This window comes from Rattus rattus, chromosome X, assembly GCF_011064425.1.
Source record: "Rattus rattus isolate New Zealand chromosome X, Rrattus_CSIRO_v1, whole genome shotgun sequence".
In the NCBI taxonomy this organism is placed as follows: domain Eukaryota; kingdom Metazoa; phylum Chordata; class Mammalia; order Rodentia; family Muridae; genus Rattus; species Rattus rattus.
Window position 1 is genome coordinate 65,109,977 of NC_046172.1, and position 16,808 is coordinate 65,126,784.

A 16,808-nucleotide genomic window follows, 5' to 3' on the forward strand; every position below is an offset into this window, starting at 1 on the left:
TAGCTGCCCAGTTACCCATGTTCTTATAAGTAACTTCAATCAATTTCCTGATGCACCACTTGGAGCTTAGGTGAAGTCAGGATTTTAGTGTATATGTGATACCTTATGTGGGATAAATTGGCATTTCTTTATATCCTCCAAGAAAAGTCACCCAACAATATAATTTTATTTTTAATTCGTTTTTCTAGTGACTTCAATTTTAGGGTATGTGACAAATGTAATGTGTGTGTGTATAGAAAACATCTGTAACATTTTAAAATGTATAGGCATAATAACTATATTCACACTGTGGGAAATTGATCTATAGAATGTTTTCATGTTGCAAAAGTAATCTCTATTGTCCATAAAAAAAATCAAGGACAACAATGAGAAAAATGAAGAGGAAGAGAGTGACAAAATCAACAAAAATTCTTTTATCCATCACCATGACTGTGATGCTTTGGATAAGAACACCCCCATATGTTCATATTTTTGAATGCCTGTTCATTAGGCAGTGACACTACTTGAGAGAGATTAAGTGTGCCCTTTTTGAGTATGTGTGGCCTTGTTGGAGGAAGTGTACCTAACTGGGGATGGGGGTGGAGGTGGGCTTTGGAGTTTCAAGGACTCAAACCAGGTCAAGTTTCTTTCTGACTTTCTGCCACCTTCAGATCTAGATGTAGAACTCTCAGCTCCTCTCCAACACCATGACTGCTTACATGCTGCAAAGCTTTTTACATGCTGATAATGGACTGAATCTTGGAAACTGTAAGCCAGCCTCAATGAAATGTTTTCCTTTATAAGAGTTGCCTTGGTCCTGGTATTTCTTCACAGCAGTAAAACAGTGATTAAGACACCCTGGTGACCACTGTTCTATGAATTTGATACTTCAGATGTTTGTCTTAGTGAAGTCATTCACTAAACCATTTTTTGGTGGGCTTATTTCTTTTACCACAGTATCTGCAAAGTTTATCCACATACAGCAGCTGTAAGTTATTCCTCCTTTTGAAAGGGTAAATAAGACACTACTATATAATTATGCCTCATTTATCTATTCTTCCACTCATACATACTTCTACCTTTTTTACTGTTGTAAATAAAAGCTTTTATGACTAGAGATATACAAATTTCTCTTGAAGATCCTGTTTTCAATCTTCCTGGGTAAATATCCACAAATAGAATTGCTAGATTATATAATTTTTACAAATATTTTTTTTATTAACTTGAATATTTCTTATATACATTTCGAGTGTTATTCCCTTTCCCGGTTTCCGGGCAAACATCCCCTTCCTCCCTCCCCTTCCTTATTAAGGAATCACCAAAATATTTTCTACAGTAACTACATCATTTTATATTCTAACAAAGAGTGCTGAAAGTGTCAGATCTAAGAATCTTTGGTTGTGGTGTGGAAGGCCTTTTAAGTAAAAGCTTATGTCATTTGCAAATAATGATTTGACTTCTTTTCCTATTTATATACATTTTTCTCTTGTATTTTTGCTGGAAAGCTTCAAACACTCTATTCTATAAGAGTGGTAAAAGTAGGCACTGTATTACTCCAGATTTTGGAGTAAATGGTCTTGGTTTGTCTCCATTTAATAGAATGCAAACTATTGGTTTGTCGTATGTAGTCTTTTTTAAAAGTTGAAATATGTTCCTTTGATTACTAGATTCATGACTTTTTATCATGAACACATGTTAAACTTTGAAATGGCTTTTCTGGGTCTATGGAAATTATCATGTGATTCTTAAGTCTATTAATATAGTGCATTACATTAACTAATTTGCATGCTTTAAACCAAACTTGCATCCTTAGTATGAAACCAATTAGGTGGTGGTCTATGTTCTTCTTAGCGTGTTCATGAGTTTAGTTTACAAGTATTTTGAGATTTTTGTTTTTTTAATCTGCTCATCAGGGAAATTGTGGCATCAAGATAATACCAGCTTCACAGAATAAGTTTAATTCTGTCTCTTCCATTTCTATTTTACGAAAGTTGTTTAAGAATTATTCATGTTAGACTCCCTTAATGATTTGTTAGAATTCAGTAGTGAATCCATCCAACCCCTGACTTTTCTATGTGTGAAGACTTCGATATCACTGCTTATTTTACATTTCTTGAAATTATTCTTATCTTTTTGAATTTGTGTTAGCAGGTTACATGAATTTAGTAATATGTCCATTTTTTTAAAGTTTTGTAAAATTTTGTTGTGTTAAAAATACTAGGAATCAAATCCACGACTTTGAGCATGCCAGACAAACCCTCTACCACTGAGCTACATTCCTGGCCCCAGTTTTCTAGCTTTTTAGACTATAAGCTTTCCAAGTATACCCTAATGTCCCTCTGGATTTCATAAGAGCCTTTCTTTCATAATAGCTTTCTTTTCATTTGTATTTTTAATTTGGATACTATCTATTTTTCTTTAAGATTTGCTCCACCTTTTCAAATAACTAACTTTTTGTTTGATTTCCTATGTTTTATTATCTCTACTTCTTGTCATTCATGTCCTGTGAGTTTTCCTTCTAGTTTTTTTAGAACCTTAAGGTGTATAATTAGGTTTTTTGAAGTATATATTGGGTTATTGTGGTCCCATTGATTTTTTTAATGTAAGCACTTATAATTATAATCCTTCTTATGAATGACTTTTTTGTACACCATAGCTTTGGTATGTCATACTTTTCATTTATTTATAAGATTTCAAGAACTTTCTTCCTTGATTTCCTCAATGACCCACTGTTCACTCAAAAATATATTTTATACTATTTATGTTGCTTCCTTTATTCTACTATTATCTGCTGAAATGTCATTACTTTGATTTTGCTTTGTGTCCCATAATATAAATAGCTCTAAACAAGGACCCATGTGCTGGTGGGAATAATTGCATTCCCTGTTTACTGGACGGAATATTCTGCATCTGTTAAATGGTATTTCTCTTTCATATTATTTACTTATGCTGCTGCTTTGCTAACTTTTAGTTTGAAATAAGTGCCTAAAGATGAGAGTACTGAAATCTCCTACCAATTGTACCTGATATTTGGTACATAAATGTTAACAATATTTTCCTTCCATTAGGTTATTTATTCACTTTATATCCCAACAGTAGACCCCTCCTCCTCTCAGTTCCCCCTCTCCTCCTCTCAGTTCCCCCTCATATGACCCTAGACCCCCTTCCCCTTCTTCTCTGAGAAGAGGGAGGACCCCCTGGGTACCAACCCAGGCACATCGAGTCACTACAGGACTAGAGGGAGGACCCCTGGGTACCAACCCAGGCACATCGAGTCACCGCAGGACTAGAGGGAGGACCCCTGGGTACCAACCCAGGCACATCGAGTCACTGCAGGACTATGTATAATCTCTTCCACTGAGGCCAGACAAGGCAGCCCAGTTAGGGGAGCAGGATCCACAGGCAAGCAGCAAAGTCAGGGAAAGACCCTGCTGTAGTTGTGAGGGGACCACATGAAGACCACATCTGTTAAATATGTTCAGGAGGCCCAAGTCTAACCCGTGTATGCTCTTTGGGTAGTGGTTCAGTCTCTGGAAGCCACCAAGAGTCTAAGTTAGTTGACACTGTTGGTCTTCTTGTGGAGTATCTATCCCCTCCGGATTTGTCCATCCTTCCCTCAACTCTTCCCCAAGACTTCCTGAGCTTAGTCTAATGTTTGGCTGTGGGTCTTTGCATCTGTTTCAGTCAGCCTCTCAGAGGACAGTTATGCTAGGCGTGTGTCTGTGAATTCAGGCCGACAGATTCAAACAGCCTGAGGATCCAAAGTTGCTGAAGGAGGAAGGCAGGCCTACAATGTGTCCCTATTGATCTTTCATCCTAGAACACAGCCCCATTGTGATAAGGACTGGAAGCACACCCATTTTGATCTGTCTCACAGAACCTTCCAGCATATCCAGCAGAGCAGTGTTCCCTTTATTAATATGTAGTGATCTTCAACCTCATGTTTTCCAATCACATTTCTGCTACTCACTCTAACACGTACAATGCTGCAACCTGTTCTGTGTATAGATTCTTAACCATCATCCAGTTGTATTTACACAGTCCAGAACGGCTGTCTTGGGCTCTCATGGTGTAACTTGTGAGAATACACTGCTGGCAGCTACAGATGATGCCAGTCAGCAGGAATAATACTACAACTGATTTCTTGTGGGCCTAGTTCATTGTGGAGAAATGCTGACTTTGCTTTTATTTTTTCTTTTACTTCTCTTTAGTTTCTCTTATCTATAAATAGGATTTATCATGTTTTTATCTTCACATTTTTTTATCCACTGGCCCACATGCAGCATCTAATCCACCATCTTATCTATAAATTCCAATCTACCAATCCTACATTACTTAGGGAAAAATGTAAAAATTATGTAATACACCATCATTATACTACAAATAACAGTATCAGTCTAAAATGCCATAAATACTACCTAATCATGTGTGTGCATACAAGTACCTCACCCATTCCAAAAGATCAGCCAAGAAAGTGTGTTGTTCAGAATGAATATTTTTTGTGGCTTAAATAACGAAATAGCATCAATTTAAAATATTAATGGCATTATCCCTTAACAGTTAACAATAAAAACTGTTTTCTCAGCAAGATCACTAGAAAGTCTGTGGATTTATCTCCTGATGTTTTGTTGGGTTGAGATAGGGTCACATTATGTTGTTCAGGATGGTCAACTCAGTTCTTTGATTTAAGTACTTCTCCCACCTCAGCCTCCCAAATAGTGTGGATTACAAGTACAGCTAAACTAGCATTTACAGAAATATGAGGAGGTGATTCTTTGTGTCCAGGTGATCTTGGAACTTTGGTTTGTGGTCAGTTCCTAGGTAAGTTGCTGGAATGTGGTGGCACGTTGACTGGCTGCTCCTCTTGACAGAACTACCAGGTGACAGTTCTGGTTAGAAACATCTGACAGAAACAAGACAAGTGTTAGGAGATGGCAGCTGGAAGTCATAAATAATTATTGCACTGCGACTGAGCAAATATCCTCCCACATACTAGGTAATAAACAGGACCATCTCTCTTAACCAGCAGTTCCTTCAGTAGTCAAACTTCTAGAAATACCAGTCTTTCAGATGCATGATTTACATATTCAGGGTTTTTACTAGTTCTTTGAGACTTTTTCATAACATTTACCCCTCCTCCCCCAACTCTTCCCATCCACTCCTTTTCTATCCACCTAACTTTGTATCTTTTCAAAAAGCCCCTCAAGACCAGTTTATGCTGCTCCAATGGTTTTGGATCTGAGGTCTTCCACTGTACTATGCTCAACTTACCCGTGGCTCCAATCTTAAAGAAAACTATCCTTTCTCCCAGCAGCTAATTGCCAATAGCTCCAAGTAGACTGTGGCTAACATTTCACATGTTTTAGAGTGCATACTATTTGGAGTACTAGTGAAAATGCCCATCCTTGGAACCCACTACCCATTCCCTTTTCTGAGAGCTAGAGCTAGACTGGCATTGAAAATGTTGCAGTGGGAATACGAGAAGAAGCTAATGGAGCACATGGGTTTGTTCTAGTTCTCTTTGACCTGGCAGTTAGCTTGTATTTTCACATCAAGATTAGTATTCTCCCTGATTTGTGCAGTATATCCAAGCTTTTATGGAAGGAAGTTTAGACAAAAGACATATCAGACAATTTGGTAGAAGTCACGAAAGCCACTTACCTGTAATTACAGTATGGAGGTCTACATAATGAATACCAAAAAACAAGCTTGAGGGCAATCCAGGTACAAATGTCCAAAGGTGTTCCTCAGTTGAGTTTAGGACATGATGTTGAGCCAAATGGGATTCAGAGGTCCGGGGATATTCCGAAGAAAGAACAGCAAATATAAGTAAAAGTTATATATATCAGCCATTTTTTAGACAGGTTCTTATCATGCAACCCAGGCTGCGCTGTAATCCTACTGCTTTGCTCCTTTCAGTTGTAGGATTATAGGAGTATACCACCAAGGCCAGCACTCATGGTGTTTTTATGGAAAGAATACTTCACCCACAGGTGACGTTTTCCAAGTTCTAAGCCTGAATTTTCTTGCTACGTTTAGTCTGATGAAGGGGATGAGCTGAGACAGACATACATCCCCACGTCATCTACCCCAGGCAGATATTGGCTTTTCCCATAGAAAGCCTCATTGTCCTCTAGGGAATTGTTGACATTTTAGGGAGGGTTTTCATGCTTGCTTCCGAGATCTATTCACCTTTTAGAGAAGTAGCTGCTGAATTGGCCATTGTCATAGCATGATTACAATATGTTCCCTGTGCTACACTCAGAGTCTCCTTCTTAGGTTGGATGCAGTCAGGATACAGAGTAAAAACAAAACACACAGCATGAAAATGAAACACATACATACAAATAGGCATATATAGAAATGCAAAACTGTACAAAAGAGAACAAACTGGGCTCATCTACCTGGCTGTCCTTGGCTAGAACTTTGTACTAATTAACATATCCTTTATGTTTCTCTACTGTCTAAGACATGAGTGAAGCTAGAAATGTGAGAGAATGGAATCACACTTGCTCTGCTAAAGACCATTCACTGTGATGAAGTTGAGAGAACTCTTCTAAGGGAATCTTGAAGTAGTACATGTGTAGGAGGAGAAAGTGTAGAGACTTAATGTATGGCAACATGACTACTATAGTTAATAAGACCCTATTGTATCTAGCATTTTTTAAAGAAGTAGCAAAAGGATTGATGGAGCTGAAGGGGCTTGCAACCCCATAAGAACAACAATACCAACCAACCAGAGCTCCCAGGGACTAAACCATTACCCAAAGGGTACACATGGACAGACCCATGGCTCCAGCTGCATATGTAGCAGAGGATGGCCTTGTTGGACAACAATGCTAGGAGAAGCCCTTGGTCTTCCCCCTCCCCACAGTGTAAGGGAATGTCAGGTAGGGAGGTGGGAAGGGGTGGGTGATTGGGAAGGGGGAACACCCTCATAGAAGAAGGGGGGGATGGGATAGGGAGTTTATGGACAGGAACTGGGAAAGGGATAATATTTGAAATATGAATAAAAATATCCAATTAAAAAAAGAAGTAGCTTTTATTGTTTTTGTTACAAATAATTAGGTTATGAAGTAATACATTTCTTAATAATATGTGGGTTCTTTAGAGCTAAGCTACATATATCAAAGCCCTGTTAGCTAGCACTGTAGGAAAATGTAGTAAGTTCAGGTCTTCCTGGCAGATGAGACATTCATTATCTCAATAGAAACACACAAAGAGCTGCTCTTCTCATATAAAATGCACAACCAGAAAAATCTTCAGTGCTCAGAGCAGAAATGGCCAGAGAGGAAAGAGGAAATTTCCTGTGTGCCACTAGAACAGATTTCATTCACATTGACAACAATTGGAGCAGTAGTCCTAGACTTCTTTACTCGTCCCTTTACTACTTGGATGACGAGGAAACCAAAACTAGAATGTGACAGAAATAGACATGGCTGGACAGATGTGGAGTTAGAAGAATTTATAAATCCTAAACGGCAAGGAGAAAACTGCCATGACTTGAGAAGCCATGATAATGGAAAAATAATTCTATGAGAAAGACAGCTATAGTTGGCAGAAACAGAAAGGTATTTTTCTAGAAGGAGCCCCAACATACAATGTTTAATCAAGTTAATAAGCAGAGCAGAGAGACTTTGAAAGATACAAGGTAGGAATGGTTCCTTGCGTTATCAAACCAGATGTGCCTGAAAAGCATGAAGGGGAAGAACTTCATTCTTGGCCAGTGGTGGAAACTTTTTTTCTGACCAACTTTGTTGAGCCTATGGGAGAGGAGAGGCTGGAGAATTTCCTTAAGTGGAGTGGATATAGGATGGGAAGACATGGTAATGGAAAACTTGTTGCTTTACCAAGCAACTTTAGCTCCTGAGAAAAATGGATTTGGAAGGTATTTCACAGCTATGACCCTGCACCAAGTGAGAGCACATAGAAGTTGAGCATCACTTTCTTGTCAACCACATCTATATCAGGGAAAATGCATGGTGATGGATGACTTATTCCAGTACTAAACCAGCAACAGGGAGGATATGACTGCAGAGAATTCAATTTATTGCTAAAGTAGTTGTGAGTTAAACATATATAGGCATGGAAAAATTATATCATGATTTAAAAAAACTCTTATGAGTGAATAAGTCATACTAGATATTCTTCTTGAAACCAAAGTCCCTAATGATCATACAAGACTTAGAACTGGATTATATCTCTTATGGGTATTCATTTTCAGTAATAAGTTAATATGGAAAACTCCTTCAATGCCCTGAGAAGCTGTGGTTAGGAAAAACATGAGATAGAAGGCTTATTTTCTAATAATATTATCCATGGTAGAAAATATAGCATGCAGAATATATTTCATGAAGTAAACAGGAAGATGTTATCCATTTTTATCATCACACATGTATTGCTGTGGAGGGGAGCGCTCAAAATAATTATGGCTTTGAAAGATGTGAAAATTGATAGGGTGTTTATTGATGGGAAACCAGGAAAGGGGATAACAGTTGAAATGTAAATTAAAAATATCAATAAAAAAGAGTAAAAAAGTTCCATGATAAAGAAAAAGGATGTGAAAATTGAAGATTTCAGTAACTATTAAAGTAATATATGTGGGAAGGACAAGAATATGAAGTAGATATTAGGATTTGAAGGCAGCTATAACTTGAGAGGACATAGAGATTGATGACTCCTGTGTGACCAAAACAAATCCAGCTATGGAAGGCATGCATGCAGTAAGTCCTCTCTGAATAGAATAAATAATGACAGTAAAGATACAAAAGTGGTAACCTTCCTTTGAAAGCTACATGACATGACCTTTTTGGAAATGGTTGATTTAAAAGACTTATTTCCTGGCCAGAACATAGGCAACTAGATAAACTAGATATGGAAGACTTAATGATCAAAGCAGAAAGAGCAGGAATAGTAAAATGCAGAAGCTATCTTTCATGATTCATGCTACTCTTAATTTGGAAAACATCTCATGGAAAGCTTCTTTTGATACAGGGTAAGAAGAGATGAGGGGGCCATAGAGCTCATAGCACAAGGCCAATAAAAGACAGAGAAGGAACCATAAAATACCCAAAAGATAATTGTTATGCGTAAGAAGATTTGTGATAGCAAAACCACACAGCTGAAATGTTGGACCAGACAATGCAGAAAAAAAAAACGTGTTTACACAAAAGACATCCCTTAGTCACACTTGATAGTTCAAAAACACGCAAGCTGGAACAATGAGAAAAAACCCTACTCCTAAACAGGAGTATCATGGGAAAAAGAAAACCCTGGAAACTACAAGGCAGATACAGGGAAAATAATATCAGAGAAACCAAGCAAATGGTAATCAGTGAAAAAGACTTGTGATTGACACCCCCAAAGTGACCTAACACCTTTGCCCACACACATCAAATACCAGTTTCTGCATGTATCCTGCATATCCAGGCATACTATAAGAGGATAATCCACCATATTCTTAGCCCAAGCAAGGGTTATAATTCATGTGTACCAGAACAGAGGTGACTGCCTCAGCTCCTCAGTTCCTCAGGCAATATCAAACATAGAGGTACAGTACAAACCCTGTGCCTCTGCTCTATTTGAAAAATGTCAAAAACTAGAGCAATCATCAAAGGGGAGGTTCACAGACACTCAGGTCTAGATGGATTTGGACACCGTGTACAATAGACCAGCCAGGGAGTGTTCCAGTTTCCCCAGTGGCCTAGCCCTAACTTCACAATGCCTGGCCAGGCTAGGACACAAATATTCTGTGCTAGTCCAATCTAGTTGGAACAAGACATGTATGTGCAGCCCATTGCCACAGCCTGAGGCTGGCTGAAGACCCACATATGCAGCATGCCGACCAGCTTGGAGTCCCACATGCTCTCATGCTCATGCAGACTCTATTACCCAGCATCAGATGGGGCTCCACAACGACATCCCCCATCCAAACTATGGAGGGACCCCAGTCCTCCCTCCTTGGCTCTGTCTGTTGCATCCTGGACTTACTGGTGTTGCTTGGTTTTGTGCTCCTGGTCAGTCAGTTGATTCACTTGTCTCTGCATTTCACCCATTTTTCATCATTCCAGAATCAACTGGGATCCCATTGCTCAAGGTCATCCACCCTAGGAGATGGGCTTGACTTTCATTCACTCATGTGATTCCCATATCCTATGAAGGCCTGACTAGGCTCCAGGAGACTGTGCAACTCCAAAGCATAGTGAGTGACACAGCACATACCCAACGACATTGTATCTACTCACCAAACACAGGTTTTCCTGGGACACAGAACCTTACATCTGCCAAGCTTACAGCTTGCGCCAGACCTCTCTACCCTACATTCTCCATAAGCCTAAGACAGTGATTCTCAACATTCTCAATGCCTCCACCCTGTACAATACAATTCCTGACATTTTGGTGACCTGCAACAGCAACATTATTTCTATTGCTACTGCATGACTGTAATTCTGCTACTGTTATGAATTGCCATGGAAAAGATCGTGTATTTTCAGAGCCTGTTATGACCTACAGTTTGAGAGCCATTGCCATAATCCATGGACTCTGTGGACGTTCACAGCAGTCAGCCAATTGTATGCCCTAACCCATTGTTCCCTCTACCAGGCCCATACCTACACCTAGTCAATGTAGTCTGGACAGCTCCACAGGCCAGAGAAGTATAAATAACACCATGGGGCTCATGAGACCACATACTGCTAGGCCTTGCTGGTATCTTGAAGATTGCATAATAGTCTATCAGGAAGAATCACCCCTATCCTGAATGCCCTGGTTCCCACATTTGAGGCCTTATTTGGGTATAGATGGCCATACAATGTTCCTTGCATGGCATAGCCTTCCTTAGATCACAATCCACCCAGTATCTACCTGTCCAAAGATTGCTGAGGTGATGCAGCCTACAAACTAGCAAGACCTTGTCCGTGTCCAGCACATAACACACCTACACTGTCCCACATTCTTAGACTTAGAGTAAGATACCATGTACAACATACCAGCTATAGACACAACTATAGACACAGTCCCATAATCCCAGGCAGAGGGAGGGGGTCCACAGCCTGTGCTCAAATCCTGCAATGTGAAGACCACAGACATGCCGTTACAGGATTATGTTCAGACATCCAGGTCTTGATGAATTTGCACCCCTTGTGCACAAGACCTGTGAGGGAGGCCCAGTTTGCCACATGCCTGGTCCTTTCTTCACAATGCATGACCCAGATAATGGACAGAGATTCTGTGTGCCCAGGACAAACATTTGCAACAGATCACCAAGGTCAGAGCCCTAGGGTGGGTGGTCCCTCATCTTTATCAGATCTTTATCTTTGAGTCCCACATCTGTTCCTGTTCATGTAGTCCTCACTACCCAGGATCATAGGGGGCCCAGTGACCCTGATCTACCCTCCTTGACTTTGTCTACTGCTCCCTGGACTTGCTGCTGTTGCTCGGTTTTGTGCTCCTGCCCAGCCATCTGAGGTTTTTATAACTGTATTTTACTCCATTTTAATCATCCCAGAATGAAATGGGATCCCATTGCTCATGGTCGGACCAGCCTGGGAGGTAGGCTGTGCCTTCCATTCACCCATACTGTATGAAGTATTTCCCATACTTTATGAAGACCTGCTTACGGTCCACGAGCCTGTGCAACACTAAAGCTTAGTCAGTGGCACAGGTAAATACTGACTACCATTATTAGAATACACCTAGATCACAGGGTTTGCTGGGATGTTGAACCTTACATCTGCCAAGCCAGGGACTTGACCCAGCTCTCTCTACCATGCATATTCTATCACCATAAGACAGCAGATCTCAAAATTCCCAATGCTTCAACAACCCTGAATGATACATTTCTTCACCTTGTGGTGACCTCCAATCATAATATTATCTTTTATTCATGACTCTAACTTTCCTCCTGTTGTGAGTGGTCATGTCACAGGTCTGTGTTTTCAGACAATTCATCTGGGCTGTGACCCACAGCTTGGGAACTACTGCCATAATCCATGTGCTCTGTAAACTCAATCCCTTTAATGGCCTAGTCATATTGCTACCTCAATCAGGCCCACATCAAGACCTTGTTGGCACTCTACTCTCATGTTTAGATATATTTATATCTATTGCATATTAAGCTAGCAAAGGGAGAACTCCAATTCCTTACATGCCTACCCCTAATTTCATAATTCATACTCTTGCTGAAAATCTGTGTTGTAGACCAATCTAGTGAAACCAACACACACATTTCCAAGCCTTGGGCATAGTCATGGCCCTAGGTTGTATACTATAGCTTGTGCATGAGTCCATGCAGTCTGATATTTCAAAGGGTCCTTTGTGTGCCCCGTCCCAGAATTGGCTGTGATCTCACCAGCACCCACCTTAGCAGACCCCATTAATTACCTGTAGTCTGTACACTGACTTTTCTTAGAAACCAACTCAATTTCCAGCCTGGAAGCATGGTGCCCTTATTCCACACCTATCTTGGTCTCAAAACCTGTGCAATGCAACGCCCGGCTACACCCTGTTGAGTGCTTATGATTTCCACATACCCTGTTTGTTTTAGCCTTTCTGAGTGCTGCTGCGCTTACCAGCACAACCTTATACATATCCTAGAACTTCCCACACACTCACTGTCCTAAACTTTGGCGTGCTCAGGGTCATGCAGCATATACACCAGCTCAAGGTGAATGACATAGATTCTTAAGTACTCATGTAATCACCATAGTGCCATGCCTAGGTGCAGGTCCTGCAGCCTGCTTATCCTGCTGGGTATTTTGTCATTGTTCCTCATCATTTTCATACACTTGTCATTTTCATACTCCCAGAAGTCCTATTTCTGTCCAGCAGACTGTTCTATAGCCAAGCCTAGTGAGTCAACTAGATCCTCAGTCACCTCCTCCGTCCACATCTTTGTATGCATAGGTGTGGTCAATTGCCTTGTTCCTAAATTCAGGCATGTTAGTGCTACAAAGATCCCGATGAGCTCACGTAATCCCCACACTCCCAGGCCTAGCTGGATTTCCATAGCAAATATCCCAACTCTGCCTAATGAGTAATCCAGACTCTCCCTCTCAATTTATGTCACCTCATTCGCCAGTCTAGATGTGGTCACAAAAGCTGTTGTACCAGTCTGGCTTGTTGAGTTTCCTGGGTCCCTGTATGCTTCCCAGTCCTCATATGCTTACACTCTTAGTTGCTTCCCAGTCCTATCTTTGGTTCCACAGCCAGTGCACCAGCCCAGTGGAATGAGTGATACTGACATTCCCAGTTCTAGCTGGGGTCACAAAGCTTGCACAGTGGCATAATAAGACAAGTGCCCTGGATTCCCCCAAATGCTCATGTGACCTCCATTCTTCTTAGATATCTTGGGTCCCCTATCCTCTGTTTCAACAAACTGTAGAATTTCTCCAGATCCCTGTATGCCATGCCAGCCTCATCTATCCAGTGTGCTCAGCTCAGGTTCTAGAGCCCATGAACCAGTTCAGCTTACGATTGCTCTAGAACCTAGCCTGCCTGTACTGACCCCATTCTCCCAAGCCTAGCTATGGTCTCAGTCTGTATATAAGCCCTCTTCTATGTCTTTAAGGCATGTTTCTTGTATGGACTCAAGAATTTACAACTGAGGAGGCTTTTATGCTGGGGATCAACTCCAGGCAAGTGCAGGTCTTTGCATACACTGGGTAAGTGCTCTACCACTGAGTTGTTGCTCTACCACTGAGTTGTAGCTCCAACCACTTTAAAATTACATCTTGAGGCAAAGCCTTGCTAAATTACTCTCCATTTGACTATGGATGTGATGAGACTAGCTTCCTGACTTCCTTGAAATGATGGAGTTGGAACTGTAAGGCAAGTAGACCCTCTCTCACCAAAGATGCTTTTGGTCAGGTTATTTTCACAGAATCTTGTCTGAATGTGACTGATACAATTTAATTCACTTATTCCTAGCCTGATGATTAAGAATGCTACCACTCTGGAATAAAAGGGCTCATGGTACCTATTCTGACCTTACAGATACTTTAAAGCTTCTAACTGGCTTGACAACTACTCTATAAAAATGGGTTATCTAGACTACCGATAAGAACAAGGTGTCACTGTTGTGGAAAGAAGTGTTGAAGGTTATCATTAGCTCGATTTTACTGAATAAATGAGGACCTAAGAGTTGCAGTGACTAGCCTATACCTAGTGGAGCATAGGAAAGCTGAAATAGAAACCCAGCCTTTTCTTCTAGTTGAGTTCCCTCTCTTTACCACATAGTATGTGGCATGCCATCTTTCCTCACTATTACAAGAATATATTTAGCCTCAAGAGATTTTTTTAAAAATATCCAATCTCTTTTAAAGATTTATTTATTATATATAAGTACACTGTAGCTGTCTTCAGACACACCAGAAGAGGGCATCAGATCTCATTACAGATGGTTGTGAGCCACCATGTGGTTGCTGGGAATTGAACTCAGCACCTCTGGAAGAGCAGTCAGTGCTCTTATCCACTGAGCCATCTCTCCAGCCCCCGCCTCAAGAGATTTTTAAATCTCTTATAACTGATAGAATCTCTAGTATATGAAGTTCTATAATTTATTCATCATTCATTTCAAGAAACACAAAATGAAAATGTGCTGTCATAGAACCTAGACTAGATGCAGAACTATTTTATGTATTCAAGGAAACTCACCAATAAATAATTCTTTCCTTTTCTATTTCCCCCTTTTTCTGTTCGTGTGCACGTTCGAGAATGAGTGTGTGTGTGTGTGTGTGTGTGTGTGTGTGTGTGTGTGTAAATATATGTTGGGGGTTACTGAGGGCCTTGGCCTTGTGAATACCAGGCAAGTTTTGTAGTACAGAGTTATATATACTCAGCCCTGAATAATTCTTTTAAATAAATATCTAGAAGCAATACCCAAATTTTCTATTTAAAAAAGTCATTACATTTTTACATTTTACTTATTTTTTTGGGGGAGGAGACACTTGTGTGGAGGTCAAAGGACATCATGCAGCAGTTGGTTCTTTCCTTCTACCTTATGGGTTCTAAGGATTTCACTCAGGTTATCATGCTTAGTTAGTGTCAAGCAAAGTTACCTAACCGAGCCATCTTGTCAGTCCCAACCTGAATTTTCTTTTAAAAGACCCAGAATTCTTCATTTGAAAGGGGCTGCAAGAAACCACTTTTATCAATTTTCTCTCCCCCACACCTAACAAGAACAAAACATTTAAGCATTAATTCTATTTTTATGTCTATCTATAAAGGAACAAGACATTTTAATCAACCCAATAACTCCAAAAGATAGGACTTATCTTTACAATCAAGGAGATTGGTAGCTGTAAGAAAACTAAGTAGGTTATCTATGACCACAGATCTTATAAGTATTTGAGCTAACATTTGAGCTCCCAATTGATTGTCAATATATTTCTTCTTTATTAATTAAATTTTTGTTTTGTTTTCAGCTTCAGAAATTGTTTATTTATTGGAAATATTCTTTTTATTTTATTTTTATTTTATTTATTTTGCATCCTGACCAGTTTCCCCTCTCTTCTCTCCTCCCAGTCCTTCCCTCCCATCCCACCGTCAATCTACCCCTCCTCAATTTCTCCTCAGAAAAGGGCTAGCCTCAGTGGATATGAACCAACCATGGCATATCAAGTTGCAGTAAGATTAGCCACCTTCTCTTAACCAGTAACCCAGTAGGGGGAAAGGGTTCCAAAGGCAAGGAACAGAGTCAGAGACAACCCTGCTCCCATTGTTAGAAATCCCACAAGAATATCAAACTACACCACTATAACATATGTCCCGAGCTCCTAGCTCAGCCCCATTTAGTTAAATTTTAACTTAGGATATAAAGTAATGGGCTTCATTCTGGCATTAGCTTATGTATCATTATGCTTTCTTCTTATCTGTCTCCCTGCCCCACTGCCCTAGCCTCTGTTCCCTGCCCTCTCTGGTTGGTTCTCTTCCTTTCCCCCATAGACCCCTATTATGCTTTTGTAGATCACATTAATTCAATTATGTTCTCTTCTGCCCCCCACCTAAGATTGCTTCTTTCTGTGGCATCTACATCTTTTAGGACTGTCAGCCATGTTCCCAAGATGTCACTACATAAAGTGAACAACATGAAGTTCAGAGGAAGGAAAGAAAACGGGACACTACTGAGTGTTCTCTATTTCCTTCAAGCTCACAAAACTCATCGCATCGTAGAAAGTAGAGAAAGCCTGAGTTTTCACAAGGAAGAGATTAAACTTGGACTCTTGTTAGATTCTTTCCCAAAATCATAGAACTGGAAATGTTCTGGGGGAGCTTCTTGAGGTAGTTTTACATTTTTTTCTCTTTAATTCCATCTCAGCTAGACAGAAAATGGAAAAACTGTAGGGCTTTATGTTCCAAAACTGTTACTCATCCTAGTTCCACCCCCACTCCTACTGCCACCCCCATAATCCCACAGTCCAAGAAATAATGCAATGTACCTTTTGGGAAAAGTGACTTTATAATTGTTTTGGATCGTAAGAACATACACTTTCCTTGCCTGATGATTTCTCACCTTAACTTCCAAGCAAAGTGTTTCCTAATGCAGACTTCTGCTAGGGACAGCTGCTTCCCAGTCCTTCCCAGTCCTTCCCAGTCCTTCCCAGTCCTTCCCAGTCCTTCCCAGTCCTTCCCAGTCCTTCCCAGTCCTTCCCAGTCTCCAGTGGATAGTAATACTGGAAAGCTTAGCAACTCTGCCAGAAAATGGGACAGAGGCGCCTACCTGGCCAACAGCTTCTGTTGATAAGGCTTTTTGAAAAGGATGTTATTCTGTAAACATCTAAGACCTGCTGCTACTGCCATGGGGGAGGGCATGGGTAATTGGAGAATAGATA

At 40.4% G+C, this 16,808-nt stretch overlaps 1 long non-coding RNA gene across 1 annotated transcript; it reads right to left on the reverse strand.

Annotated features, from left to right (window-relative positions):
* Positions 1-4,454: 4,454 nt before the first annotated feature.
* Positions 4,455-6,599, reverse strand: LOC116888574. The gene is made up of 2 exons (XR_004386322.1): positions 5,641-6,599; positions 4,455-4,882 (listed from the first exon to the last, which is right to left on the reverse strand). It is a non-coding gene; the product is annotated as an uncharacterized LOC116888574 (long non-coding RNA).
* Positions 6,600-16,808: the final 10,209 nt, after the last annotated feature.